The sequence below is a fragment of the Microchirus variegatus genome, assembly GCF_963457635.1.
Source record: "Microchirus variegatus genome assembly, chromosome: 8".
In the NCBI taxonomy this organism is placed as follows: domain Eukaryota; kingdom Metazoa; phylum Chordata; class Actinopteri; order Pleuronectiformes; family Soleidae; genus Microchirus; species Microchirus variegatus.
This window is the reverse complement of record NC_139809.1, coordinates 15,163,273-15,178,357: the sequence shown is the minus strand read 5'-3', so window position 1 is coordinate 15,178,357 and position 15,085 is coordinate 15,163,273.

The window sequence follows — 15,085 nt, the reverse complement described above, 5'->3', positions numbered from 1 at the left end:
TCTGTTTCTTGTACCGAAAGAGAGAAAGAGAGAGAGAGAAAGAATTCAAAGCCCGCACAAATCTCAGTCATTATTAGTTTTACAGGAGCAGGGCTTATGTCACTGGGAGGCCCCCGGCTTCACTTACACAAAAGGCAGAGTAAGAAAAAAAAAAAAAAAAAAAGAGAGTGAGGGAGTGAGGGAGGGAGGGGGGAAAAGGGCAAGGGGAGGAGGAGGAGGAGGAGGTGAAGAGACTGGATACAAGTGTAGAAGAGGACTGGTATTTACATGATGCATACTCTGGAAATGATCACTTCCTCTCCTGTCACTACTGCATGTCTTGCACACATCTGCAGTAAAGTATGTTATACTCTGTCAGTGTTGTGGGACAAAAGTAAAGCGCTATTTAAGCAAGTGCTGGGATCTTAATCCCAAAATAAATATTGATTTAGCATTAACAAATAACATTTGTCACTAAATGGCCAATGATTCACAGATTAGAAATATTCATTTTCATGACAATTTACTGATCATTTAAGGGTGAACAGCATAAACAGTCATATTAATAGTATATGATTATTATTATTATTATTATTAAGGGCGGCAACAATTACTTGATTAATCAGTTTGATACGATCACTAATTTTTCAGATTTTTCAGCTTCTTCAATGTGAATATTTTCAGGTTTTTTTTGCTCCATATTACAAATAAATCACAACAACTGAATTATTGTGTGGTTTGTCGTGGTTGTGTGGTTTATCATTATTTCCGTTTTCGAGATTTTCTGACATTTTACGGATTAAAAAGGACTCAATTAACTGAGAAAATATTATTATGAATATTATTCATCATAATAATCATAATAATATAAGCCTGATGGGCCAAATGAACCACTTAGGTGACCAACTCTGGCCCATGGGCCTCATTTTGGGCAGCCATGTACGTATTAGATTAAAAGTAACAAATGCATACTTGAAAAATAGCATCACATTTCAAGTTTAGCAAATAACAATACTGCAAATATTCTCCTGATTTTCTCTTTGCACCTTTATCTACATAATGCTGACTGACAGTCTGTTAAAAATATTGTTGAACCAAGGGACACAATTGTCCCTGGAGACATTGATTAAACATGCGGGACAAAATGTATCTGACTATTTTGTCTTGATTCATCATCTTCTTCAAAAGCTTCAGTTCTTTAAGAGAAACAAAAATGCATCTGCACAGTTTCCAGCCGCCGTGAGCAGATTACCGCAAATCATCCTGCTTCCTCCCCGAATCTGTAAAACAACAACCGTGTTCTCAAGAAACCTTCACAGTTTACACATGAAAGCACGAAGGCGACATAACTCATCTAAAAGGACACGGAGTCCAGCTGCTGTTTGCACAGTGAACATGAGGAACGTGTGTGTGTGTGTGTGTGTGTGTGTGTGTGTGTGTGTGTGTGTGTGTGTGAGAATGGAGAAGATTCTTTAAAAAGAGCGACTGAAAAAGCTCAAAACAGAGACATTCCTTTAATGTTCTTCACACATTCTCTGGAGGCAAAGATGCTTCTGCACGCTTCACTGTCTGTGAGCGTCACAGCGTTTCTTTACTCTTTGATGGTCAAGACTAATTCCTGTCTGCCTCGTGGTGCAGTACTTGAAAGTTGTCCAGTGAGTCGGGGATAAGCGACTCACGCATCCACATTCGATGATTACACGAGCACAGAGCCACGCGCAAATACCATGTGTTTCATAATAAAAGATCAGACTCTGCATCTGGATGGAATATGTGTGAAGTTTGTTTGTGTTGACAGTCGACAGCTTGGTGTCTATACACTTGATCTGTAGAAAAACGTATTTAGATATAGATACACCTGCAATTCATAAGGGTTATACCACCATGTACAACCCTTTATTTGTGGATAACAGCTAATGAACACTTTGGTTCAAATGGCTTTGTAACTTTCTCCAAACTGATAGATTTCAATGACTTTGTTTCTCATCTCTTCTTTGGATCAGGTGTTGCTGATCACGTTGTGATGTCACACAGGTTCTAGTTATGTGATTTCTTGATTCTACAAGTCTTGCAGTAATCAAGCCAGGTTTAACTCAGGCTTGCCCCCCAAAAATGTGGTTAATAATCACAATTAATTCATGATTTTACAAAGGGAGGCAAGGAAATCATCATTTAAAAACAGCTTTTTGTATTTACTCAGGTGATTTTCAGAGGATCTGAAACAGTTAAAGGCGCCATATGTAAGAATGTGGCCAAAAACAGTTACTACATTCAAATTCAAAATACGGAGGTCTTTTAGGTTCCGTTTTCTGACGTAACTGGCAACCCGTGGTCGCTCCGCAGCTGAGACTCTACTGACTGCAATGATTGGTAGACGGCGGAAAACATGATTTCAAAACATAAACATGATTTGCAGTCTGCAAAATGTTTTTTTTAATGCAAATATTTTGTCTGTACTGTTGTTGTTGGTGAGTTCAGTTTGTTATATGAACATTATTCTTGAGTCTCTGTGACATATTAGGAGGATTTTATGACCAGTTGCTTTAGATTTATGACATAATGCACCTCTAAGTGTGACAAAGAAAAGCACGAATAGAAGAAATCTGTAAGGGAGAGGTACATACTTCTAAGGTCATTCAACTTTTGGTAATTTATCATCCTATTTACAGTAAATAGAGTAAAATAGGTTACCAGTCAATGCAGTCCATTAAGGCGTGAGGTGTCAAAATGTCCAAAAACAGGCACAGTTTAAATCCAAATCATCAAAAATGGGTCACACTTTAGAAAACTATTATTGAGGGTAAAAAAAAACAACAACACAAAAACCTGCTGGATATATCACTGAAAACAACACGCACTCGCACAGACACACACAGTGAAACTGAAACACACAGCTTTCATACTTAACAAGACACAGGTGTGGTTAATGAATTAGACGCAGACACACTACGTGTTACAGCTCATGCTTGACAGGTAGTTAAATCGGTCTTATACAAGTGGAGGTGGACAAACAGCAGACCAACAGTTCATCAAACCCAACTTTTCCACTTCTGGTGAATGAAAAAAGAGCGAAAACCAGAAAAAAATAAGAAAAATACCCCACTAAGTTGCCACTTTGTACAACCCAATTGTCCGGCAACGCAGTTTTTAGCAGACATGTTAACAATCATCAAGTCTGCATTCTGGCAAGCCACGAACTGTGGGAAGTCAGTTGCAAGCTTGGGATTGTATGCATGTACACACGGTATGCATCAGTCATTTTTCATAAGAAAACACAGCTGCCACACAACCACAGTATGAACTCATCTTTATTCAACTCCTGTCATCTTTGCGCTGCAGGGACGTCAGTCAAGCTGGAAAACAGGTCGCATGAATCCAAGAAAGGGCAACTTCAGGCATCACATGGAGGGAAAAAGATAAACCAGCAGGTCGACGACTCGTGAACCCGGAGCTCTGAGGCGGTTTGTTCTCGTCAGATTTATTACTTGAGGCCACAAACTTTGCCTCGTTTTGAAAAAAACAAGCAAGCCAAATATTCATCCAGTGATTCAGAGGTGATATTTATACTCCCAACAGTGCACAGCCGCTCGCTTTCTAAAGTTTCTTTTTAAAGAGGAAACTTGAGTGGGGCGCCATAAAAAAACATTTGCTAATTAGCAATAACCACAAAGTACAGCTGAGGCCGATTGGAATGTTAACAGTTTTATTGGTTCTGGGTCATAAAACAAGCTGTCAGACAACTTACAGTTCTTTACCTAATGGTGCTGTTACAAATCATCCTAAGTGGAACACAAACATCTGAACCAAACTATGCCATAGCTGTTTAAAATATCTGCGTCCAGAACAAAGTGGTGGGACCAAAAAGCAGCAAAGGTGAACGTCATTAATCATATTTTACTGCCACTTCAATGTTGATGAGCGTACCAAACTGGTGGGCCACTCTTGTGCCATTGTGCTGAAACTCAGAGCAGCCGCTTCGCTTGTCAAGCCATTTTTTTTCCAAATGAGTGCTGTCACGCGAGGTCAGAGGGCAGCATGTAGGGGTCAGGGGTGAGCTGCGTTTGCTTGGTACAAAATAAGCTGCTGGATTTGTAGACAGAGGCGAACGTTAAATCGCTTAAAGCTGTAGTGACCTTAAAATATAAATAAATAAATCAGAAATAAGTGAATGCAATGCTGATGAAGCTTGTAAACGTGTTTAGATCTCGGGTTGCCCCGGCGACATTCCTGTGCTGCACACAGGAAGTGGTTTGGTTCATGGCAAGACAGATGAAAGGCAACAGCAACATGGTGATAGTAAAGTGAGACGACTGCACTCAAAGAAGCATCCAAAAAATTCCTGTCATTAAATAGTTTGACTGGATAAATGCTTCTTGACCATGTTGGCCCCTGCAATGTTGCTGTATACACACAAACGCACCCTCGGTCGAGTCTGCTAGCTTGATATAGCTTGTTTTCAGATGAAGGATATGAATGTTACACTGTTTTTGTACGTAATATCAGCAATAACAAAAAAAGTTTTTAGCACTTTTCAATATACAGATCTAGCACAGCTCTCAATTAACTGTAGCCAGTCAAATAAAAGTTTTAGCTAAAACTGAGCTCTCGGATACAGTTGCTCTTTCAGTTAGCAATGGTTTTCTAGGACAAAGTGCACCGCACACTATAGATACGACAAACATCACCTCATCATCATTTTAGCAACTTGCTACTACTTCCTGTCAAAACAACCTACTTCCTGTCGGAACACATCGCAGAATGAAAATTACATTTATATGTTTAGCTTAAACTGAGCTCTCGGATGAAGTAGCTCTTTCAGTTAGCAAAGTTTTTCTCGGACAAAGTGCACCCAACAATGGTAGACATGGCAAACATCACATCGTTATTATTTTAGCAACTCTTGCTACATAGTTAGCCATGACAGACCCACATGCTTCCAAACAAGTGGGGCTACTTCCTGTCGGAACATATAACAGCAGTTCTGGGGGATTTTAAACAAAATAATGTTATATTTAGTTTTTGTGGTTACTCTTATGACATAAATACACATTAGAGGTTAAGGTAAGGGTTAATGTAAGGTTTTTATTCTCTTATTTTATGGCGGGCTGTCCAAAACAATAGCAGTAACAGGAAGTAGCCGTGTAGAACAAATTGGGTTTCTGGACGGTGACACAAGCGCTGAGACTGTGTCTGGCATAATTTAGTTAAATTAGTTCTACTACTAATGTATTCATTCTCATCTCATTTCAAGTAAGGAGTCTTTATTGCACCTCTGACTTATGCAGTTCATTCAAAACTAATTTCCTTTCTATATTACGTGTTCTATTTCACAAGCAATAAAAAAATCCCTTTGCTTCGTTTTATTGTCTCACACTTTAAAAGGTTCAGCGAGCATTAGCTGAATCCCGTCGTTTGGTTTTTAATGCTCGACTGATAGAATGTAAAACCTCGAGCAGCTGAGGAGGGGAAGATAAATCTCTTGTTTAATGGCTGTTGTAGGATGCGAGTTTGTCTTTTTGTGCATTGTCAGTGTCGATGCAGAACACACACACACACACACATGCACGAATGGTATGGATGCACATAACATCAGGACCGTGCTGTGGATTTATTTGTCTCTGAAGAGACAGGGAGAGTAGGACTGGCGCCATCTGCTCCGCTTTACTGGACTATTAAGGTCAACAAAAGAGATGGAAAAGTTTCTATATAGCGGTAATATAAACTGATAGTGCGCTTCTGCAACTAAACTTAATATTATTATGTTTGAAATATGAAGTGCCATCGTCAAGTGTATGTGAAGTATGACAACACAATGGCCTTGATGAATTAAAGTGAGACGGCTGTTCAAAGTCAGGCTGGAGCTGACTGATGGAAAACAGAGAATATCGCGTGGGAAACGGAGCCAAAAAGACCTTGGGTACAGAAGAAAGGGAGATGGACTGATAAAGGATAAGATAAAGAGGGCTTCGTGTAGACCAAACATCCCTCTGCTCCCACTTTGCTGTTTGCCACGATCTTTAAAGCTGCAACGTGCATTTGGTGATTTCTTTTGTTGTTGTTTTGTGTTTGTGATTATTCTGCCTCTGTTTTGTCTTCTTAAACAGAAACAATGCAATACTGTTTCTACGCTACTGTACGTCCTTCATCTAAAAACAGGCTATACAGGCTACCTGACGGAGAGAGTGTTTGTGTCAGAGATGATCGCTCTCGGTTGAATGAAGGTTGTGGCGTAAGTAAAGTTAAGGGATGGTTTTGTGCAACCAAAAACTAACTTTTTCCAACATTTTCCATGAAAACCATAGGACAACCTTAAGGGATTGTTCACGCAACTAAAAGATAACATTGGGTTGGGTTGTGGGAACATTTGTGGGAACATTTCATGTCACGAAATAAATGGTGAACTATGTACTATTGTATTCACATTTCATGACTAGTTCGTTCAGAATCTTCTTGCACTTTCCCGCAGCAGCACAGTGCATTAAAACCAGTATAACTTCAATTGTTCCTATGAGAGTGTTACTTTCACTGCATTGATCAAGATAATGATTGGATAAATGCGGCAAAATCGTCACTTCCAGGGAAGCTCAGCATCTCTGGGAGTCAAAGGAGCAGTGGGTGGCTGCAGATCGTTGGAGAAAGTGTCTGAAAAGGTGGAACCACTTTTTGATTGACATTGGTTTGAATGTAAAGGACATTTGTTCTTATTTAAATGGTAGGCACGACAGTTTTGAAGTAAAAAAAAAAATGCTTTGTTAACTTGCACACAAAGTCGAAATAAAGGTCCTTTATTGAGTAAGGTTGGGAACATTTCACCAAACAACTGAAGAAAATAGTGAATTATATTCTAAAAAAAATGGCCTTAAAAAACAGACTACAGAACAGTCAAACACAGGCACGTTTTTGTCTAAAGCAGTAACCTGTGTGCAGTTGTGGAGGTGGTGTGTGGGTCTTGTTAGTTATGCTCATTAAGCCAAACCCCCGTGAAGTTAACACTAATTGACTGTAATTGTCTTTCATGTATTTTCTCTTCTCCTCTGGCGATCAGAGCCACACTCAGTTTCAACTATAATTCCTGTGCGATTAGCCAGCTCAAACTGCAACTGTAAGAAGGTTTCCTCAGAATAGTCATTCCTTCTTTTCTCTAATTCTATTTATCATCATTCATCTCCCCATGTTCACCTCAGACTTAAGTTTCCCTGTCTTCCTACTCTTTCTCCTTTTTTACATATATTGATCGTGTGCCTTCTTCTCTCTCTTCACTTTCCTATTTATTTATTCCCCTCTCTTCTCTCAATCCTCCCGCTTCCTACCACCGAGAACTTTGAAGGCTTAGGTCGTCGTGCAACATTCCTCAACATGACCCCACGGTCCATGACCCCACAGTGGAATAAAGGGGATCCATTTTGGGGTCAAAGTGAATGCTTGGTGCTTCATTACGTCCTGTCAGACTTCAAAGATCCTCTTATACTCTCTGCTTAACTCTAGTTCCACAGTTCGTGTATCACCAGTGGTGCCCAAGGTATGCTATTTACACCACTGTATTTTAACGTTGGGGATCATTGTGTTACTTCTAGAACTCAATATTAATATTCAGAGCTACTGGTATTATCTACCTTCCATTATCTACCGCTTTATCCTCCACCAGAGGGGGGTGCTGTGCCTATCTCAGCTGACATTGGGGCGATAGGCGGGCTACACCATGGACAGTTCGCCAGTCCATCGCAGGGCCACATATAGAGATAAACCATTCACTCTCACACCTACGGTCAATTTTAGAGTGACCAATTAATCCAATCGCCATATCTCATGTTTTTGGACTGTGGGAGGAAGCCGGAGAACCCGGAAAAAACCCATGCACACACACGGGGAGAACATGCAAACTCCTTGCAGAAAGGCCCTTGTTCCGAAGTTGTTCCAAATGGGGCTCGAACCCAGGAACTCGGGTCTTCTTGCTGCAAAGGCAAGAGTGCTAACCACTACACCAACTGTGATATCCAGACACGTAAACAAACCGATGCAGCAGACTTGAGGTCGAAAAAGCCAGTTCCAGTACATCAAACTTTGAGTAGAGACTAAGTTGCTCTAGTGGACGCTGTACCTTTATCATTAAAATGTCCAGTGTGTAAGAATTAGCGACATCTAATGGTGAGACTGCAGATTGCAACAATCTCCCCCTTCCCCAAGCGTGAACTACGAACTACGTAGGCTTTCGCATACCAGAAATTATGTTGTTCCCGTCTGTTTTCACAGTTTTTTTTTAAACGTAAAATGCACCTTGAAGCCAATCTGTCCTTTTTTGGCACCTGCAGAACCACGGTGACGCAAAATTGAGGCCTCTGTAAAACAAGGTTAACTAAAATGTCGATTCAAAGGTTATAAAAACCCAAATTATGTTTATTTTAAATCGATATCACACTTATATGAATATAGTCATAGGTCATTATAGTGAATTACATGCTGCACCTTTAAGCCAGTGAGTTAACCATTTATCAAAAAATAAAGTTGTGGAGATTTAGTTGCTTTGTCAATCCCCCCAAAATGCTGACTCCTGTCCTACCATCGGACATGACTCGTAAAACACACACCTTTTACACTTACACTTCAGTTTTTTAGCGCTGGGGTTTGTAAATAACAAAGAGCGGTCAATTTTTACTGCAACTTTCATTCCCATTTTTTCGTGACTTGCTTTTTAAAAGCTGGCAATCATTTCCATTACAGTGGTTTATGTTTCTCCAGTCTGGAGTCAGGGTTGTGATGTTCACGGGTCAGATGTTGTCTTGTTTAAAAGTGCATTATGTAATAAATCTAAAGCAACTGGCCATAAAATCCTCCTAATATGTCACAGAGACACAGGAATAATGTTCATATAACAAACTGAACTCACCAACAACAACAGTACAGACAAAATATTTGCATTAAAAAAAATATTTTGCAGACTGCAAATCATGTTTATGTTTTGAAATCATGTTTTTGCATGTGGCGCCACCTACCGCCGTCTACCAATCATTGCAGTCAGTAGAGTCTCAGCTGCCGAGCAACCACTAAGTCAGAAAACCAAACCTAAAAGACCTCGGTATTTTGAATTTGAATGTAGTAACTGTTTTTGGCCACATTCTTACATATGGCACCTTTAACTTAAAACGATTGGCACTGTGTTGTGAAGGAGATTCTAGTAACACATTAAGGCAGCTGGGCTTTAGTGTAAATGTGGTGTGAACTGTAAATGATGATGAATGCAAATCTCTCTCTCTCCAGAGCCCGTATAGACCGTAGTACAGTGTATTGCTCACAGTGAGTCAAATTTAGTGGCCCATTTAAAACGACTGTACTTCAAGGTCGAGAGGGAAAACTCGCGCTCGCGTTGGAGGAGTTACTATTCGAGGATGTTTATTCATTCACCGACTCGACGAATAAAACACAGAGTTTTACCTCCGAGTTTGTCCTTAAGTGGTGTTTAAGTTTCAGATTTACAGCACAGTCGGTGCTTTATACTGCACTGTTTGTGCCGTGTAAATGTGGGTTTAGGGATTTCAGGGCTGGCAATTAAAAGATCAAACTTCCTCGTGGATCAGGTAACAGTTAATGTTGGAACATCAGAGTCTCGCTCTATGAGTGTGTGTGTGTGTGTGTGTGTGTGTGTGTGTGTGTGTGTGTGTGTGTGTGTGTGTGTGTGTGTGTGTGTGTGTGTGTGTGTGTGGAGTCTCCATGAAACATCTTTGTTCCTGTCTGACTGATCAAAGCTCTGTGGTGTTTTGTCACCAGCTCTGTTGTTGTGGTAAGTTTTCTTTGCTGTAGTCTCTTTGGTGTGTATGTGTGTGTCCATGTGTGTGTGTGTGTGTGTGCTTTCATGTCTTTCCCTGCAGTGGGGATTTCAATGTTTGTAAACCTGCGATCGCAGTTTGTTATTGCAGATTTATGGAGAGTGACGTGTTTATTTATTCTTGTTATTATGCGCTGAAGATGTTTATCTGCCCGCCTCTCTGCTGCTGCTGGTGGACCGGGCTTATGGAAGCTAATTTTCTCTATGGTTGCACATACCAAACATTCTGCTGCAGATTCTCGCTCAGATTCAGGCCGAGCTGTGGGACGCGACGTGGAAAGACATTCACTGAGCCGTGTAGCGCTTATTTTGCTTTTTCATGTCTGTATAATTAAGAACTTCTGGTCACTTCTGAGATGCTTAAAACAATATTGTTTATGTTCACACTTCATTTTCTAAGATTTAATCCACAAAAGTGAAACTTAGAGCTCTTCTTATTCCCTAAATTCCTCCATTTTCTCAATGACATAATATCTGCATTTATCTACATTATTTAGCTCAGCCCTGCAGCTCTAAGGTTGCAAATGCAATGTCATTATATCACCACTGGAGGGCGCAAGAGTCACAATTTCACTGTTCCATGCACGTCTCCTGTGCAACACATAATTACAAAAAGAAAAGAAATAGGCATTAAAAAGTGACTTTTTTCACCTTTTAAATTAATTATGAATTCTTCTTTTTTTAAATAGTGAATGATAATTAATTCCTCACACATTTATTTTGCCCATGAATGCCCTAAAAAAATCACAGTATCTACACTTTCTTTTGTTTTAATTAATAGTGTGGAAATCACTGAGGTGTAGGAAGAAGGTTCATGTGCTGAATTAAAGAAAATCCAACACTAACCAAACACCATTAATTCACTTTGCTTCAAAGCCTCCAACCACAGCAGAATGTAATAAAAGTATACAAATATATTGAATTGACCTTGTAAAACTGTTTATATGAAATAACTGCAAATCTTAAATAGTTGCATAACAACAAATCAAATCAAAAGTTAAACATGTGGTTTCCTGAGCAGAAATACTGTACATGTATAAACAGTTTCATCAATAATAAATAGTCTATGAACAGAACTTGTGCTGACAGAACAGATAATGCAGAAATGATTTTTACATATTTTAACCTCCTGTAAAGACCTCCTGCTTTGACTTAATTCAAGACAAACAGCAGCGTCACAACTGCAATCATGTTTGGCTTTGTCTGAAAAGCAGATATCGTGAAAAGACAAAAGGCAGCTGGAGGACTGGAGAATAAATGTATTTCCTCTCAAGGCGGGGAATTCCAGTGCTTTCCCCCCATGAAGCAAATATATTTAAAATGCTTTGATGCATCCTCAACATCCATCAACGTTATAAATAGGACACTTTTATATCAACTACTTTACCACAATTAACACTTAAATCTTGATTTGAGGTCAGCGTTGGCCTTGAGCATTGTTTTAAATTTAACATTAACCTGTTGCGGAGTCACTTTGATTAAGAACTATTTATACTTAAAGGTGCCATATGTAAGAATGTGGCCAAAAACTACATTCAAATTCAAAATACCGAGGTCTTGTAGGTTTCGTTTTTTGACATAACTGGCAACCCGTGGTTGCTCAGCAGCTGAGACTCTACTGACTGCAATGACTGGTAGATGACGGTAGGTGGCGCCACATGCCAAAACATGATTTCAAAACATAAACATGATTTGCAGTCTGTAAAATATTTTTTTTAATGCAAATATTTTGTCTGTACTGTTGTTGTTGGTGAGTTCAGTTTGTTATATGAACATTATTCCTGAGTCTCTGTGACATATTAGGAGGATTTCATGGCCAGTTGCTTTAGATTTATTACATAATGCAACTTTAAGTGGTGGAATTGAGGTTGTACCGACACCTCAGCCCGCCTTTACCTGTCATGGAATTCAAACCTGCAACTCTCAGTTTACAAGCCCAAGTTTCCATCCACTTGGCCATAGGCTGCCCATGGTAAAGATCATGTAAATCAGAGTGGATTAAAAATACATAGAGCTCTAAATCATGCAGAGCAAAGCAATAGCAGGCCCTTCCACACTTCAAGAACTGTAATTACTCTTATTCCCTGTTTTCGGTGCCTCACTGACAGCCTTCTTGGAAATCATTTAAATTCCCTCTCTCTGCTGGAGAGGTTTCCCCAGCTGACTTACTCCTGGCTGTGCTCGGACACGTTTTGGCACGTGGCGCCGCCCGGGTGCCAAAAATTCAAGCTGGCTTTATTTACTTCCATTGTTTGGAGTCGTGTGTTTGTGTGTGTGTGTGTGTGGGCTTCAATAATCAGGTTCAAATGTTTGCATGGTTTGGAGGAGAGTGCGGTCGGCCGCAATGTCAAAAAGCCAGAAAAACACTTCGTTTCAGCACTTTCTGCAAGTACCCACTATTTCTTTTTCTTTTTTTGACCTCAAATAGCCAACATTTTATTTGTATTTTTTTCCACGAGAGAAATAATAAATAAAGGTACCACCCGCTAACAGACTGCTTTAATAGCTGACACATTTGAGACTCTGCCAAAACACACACACAGTAAATTTTCTTGGAGACCTTTTCAAAATTACAGAAGCAGTGGGAGGCACAACATCTCACCTATAAATATTAAAAGTACACCGAGCTGAAGAGTTATTATCTGTCATTTATTTCCCCCACTATTCATAAAGATGAAAAACGGTATATTATGTCAAACAGACAAGGATAAGACACAACAAAGGAGGATGTTTACTGGGTTTTGACTTCCTGAGTCAATCTTTATATCTTAAAAGGTCTATAAGAGTTAAAAACAGTATGTTCTTCTGTCTGCAGCCTACAAAGCTCTCGTTCTTCCTCTTGTGACAAAAAAACCACATGATGCCAAGAGGAAAGGACATTAGAACGCTTGATGTCCCATGATCCATACAGGAGGAAACCTGATGACTACAGGTTTCCTGCAGGAGGTGCATTATTTCTTACAGCCTTAGTTTAAAGTGTGTGTCAAATTACCTTTACACATCATTTTCTACAGACTGAAGAGAACATCTTTGTTTCTCACAGATCTGCACAAATATCACACAGGAATTATTGACCTCTGCCAGGAGGTACATGTTTTCGCCGGAGTTTGTTTGTCGGTCTGTTAGCAACATAACTCGAAAAGTCATGGACAGATTTGGATGAAATTCAGGAAATGTCTGCAACGGGACCAGGAATGAGTGATTAAAGTTGGGCACGTAGATACTGCACCCCGGCAGGGTGAACTTTTCAGGCACTGAGCTGCCTTGGCGGAGATCTGCGCTCTCCAAGTGCTTTTCTACTTTGAAATATGTTATTCCAATGAAACTGTGAATGATTGTGTAAAAATCACAATTCCCTCTCATATTGCAATGATAATTTCAGTCAAAATAATCATTATAATTCAATATTTATTCAAACTCGTTCAGCCCTATTGACACGTGCCTTGAACAAAAAGAAACTAACTTTTACCTCTATTGTGTATTTATTTCAGAGCCGTTTCTTGCTATATGCAGACTATGCAGCTGCATAGGGCCTCACAGCCACCAGGGGGCCCCCAAACTGCAAGTTCAGACTCATATTTTATTATTTTTTTGAGAATTAAAAGTACCTGTCTTTATTTCCATGTATTGGATGCATTCATTATGCATATTTGCAAAGCATGCGTTTGTGGGCTAATCAGAAAAAGTTAGGAATGTCTACCTCGAGTTTGAAAAAATAGGGGCCCCCAAACAGCTAGAAACGGCCCTGATTTATTTCAAGAATAAGCTCTAAAATTTAATATACCTTTTTAATAAAATCCACAAAATTCTGACAGGAAGTGTTCTGACAGGAAGTAGCCCCACTTCACTTGTGTAAATCAGGTTTATATTCAGGTAGCAACATCCCATACTCTTGTTTTTGTTTGTGAAATTCGTTGGTGAGCCACAGTACACTTGGGTAGTTTTAGTGCTGGTACAAGACCATGATAGTTGACACAGCTGCATAAATCTAACAAAGATGTAATGTATGTATTTATGGCACACACCCCATGTAAGAACAAAAAAATAAAACAGTTAAAAACTTAGCAAAGGTAACTAACTCACTGAGGCCAAAGAGCTGACTGGAACAGACCAGACAGACTGGCAGAAACTGGAAGGTGAGCTGAGGCTAAATAGTGAAGCTGAGTCATTAACCACAGCTGAAACTAATGAGGGGCGGAGCATGCAATCAAAGTGGCGGGAAAACACAGGAAGTGAAGTCAGTGAAGTCTGGAAGGAGAGAGAGTGTGAGTTAACAAAATAAAATGATTCAAAATAGTAACTAAATGTTTTAGTTGTATCTAAAACAAGAAGTTAACTCGTTGTTCTCTGTTTGTGTCATAAGTTTGTGCTTAAAAAAACACAAGTTCTGTGAGGTTTGTCTGCTGATGTAGAAACATGGTGGCACAAGATGGTGGCCTCCAGAGAACTACAGAAAAGCCTCCAAAGTCCCTGCCTATTCATATAAAAGGCCCATGTTGTTTATGTTATATACATTTGTACAAACATGCATATAGGAAGTATACTTTACTTGTGCTATAAAATGTGACCTCTGAATCCACATGGAATGTTCACTTCCTGTGTGTATTTTGACAGCACAAGAGAACATTTCATCTTCTTCATTCAACAATTTTGTTTTTGCTCACGTGTCTCAAGAGCATAATTTAAAAGCGTAAAACCGACATCTGACAGGGAAAATGAACTACTGGCTGAACACTGAGCTGCTTCAGAATTGGATGGTTGACGGAAAAAAAAAAACAACAAAAAACCCCCAGTAAAATGGAGATGAAAGAGAGCGGGAATTGGCTTCTGTTCATGTCTCCTGGATCTGTTAGTGTGTAAAAACTGTTGGTTTCAATTGTATGGTTGGCCACAAAACAGCTATTACCACATTGAACACATCTCTAAAATAAATAATTGTTGGTATTTAAAAGATATTTTGTCCTTTTCCACTCATTTGCCATCATGTTACCACCGATGGTGTCCGCGTTTGGACAAAAATGTCTCAGTTAAAGTCAGTCGGGGGAGAAACGCCACTAAAAATTGATCTTAGGGAGGCGATGGTCCGTTAAATGAACACAACCATAAAACATCATGATTTTTGCATAGTCGCTCTTCGAATGCATCCACATAAAAGCATCCAGTGGGATTGACCCACGTCGACAAATCCATGATTAATTGAAAGGTGGTGCATGTCAGGCAGGTATGAAAATCTCATTTTCAATGAATAGGCTCACTGAGCTGGAGTTACAATGTAGAACGGTGTAT